Below are 673 nucleotides of genomic sequence, written 5' to 3' on the forward strand. Positions count from 1 at the left end.
TTCCTTCTATAAATATTGACAATTGGCTTAAAAAGTGCAAAAGTCAGTGTGTCCAGCTAGAATAAAAATGAAAAATAGTTATTAAGACTTGCCTAAAAATGTTATCTACCAATATATTGTGAATGATTCCCTCTAGCCACATCCATAGAACATTTAACTCTACAAGTACTATACAACATACTAACATTTCTTAAAGCTGTTCAGTGAAAGTTATGCAAAAATATACCATCATATTTATTTTAGTAAAATTGGAACTAAATGGTGGGAAAGACAGCATGTTGAGAATATCTATAGGAAAAGGAGATGGTATAGTGAACTCCACAATTAGGAATATTTTCATAAAACGCTGATGAAATGTACTAATTCAGTAAAAATTTCAGTAGTTGAAACAAATCATGTTTTCAATTTTAACAATTATTTATTTTACTCATTTTTTGGTCCAACCATTACCATCAACTACTTACATTTTATCTCATAGGCAGCCAATTGGCCATAACATAAAATTATGTATTATAAGAATAATCACTCATGTTCTGAATATAATGGACTTGGTATTGTTACAAAGAATAATTATTACTGATACTAATTTCATGTCTGACATTAAATCAAATTGTGCTAACACTTCTTTGCTCCTTTCTGCCTATATAGATGCTATTCTATTTTTAAAGGCCCC

This window comes from Ursus maritimus, unplaced genomic scaffold (genome assembly GCF_017311325.1).
Source record: "Ursus maritimus isolate PB19 unplaced genomic scaffold, ASM1731132v1 scaffold_1, whole genome shotgun sequence".
NCBI classification, from domain to species: Eukaryota; Metazoa; Chordata; class Mammalia; order Carnivora; family Ursidae; genus Ursus; species Ursus maritimus.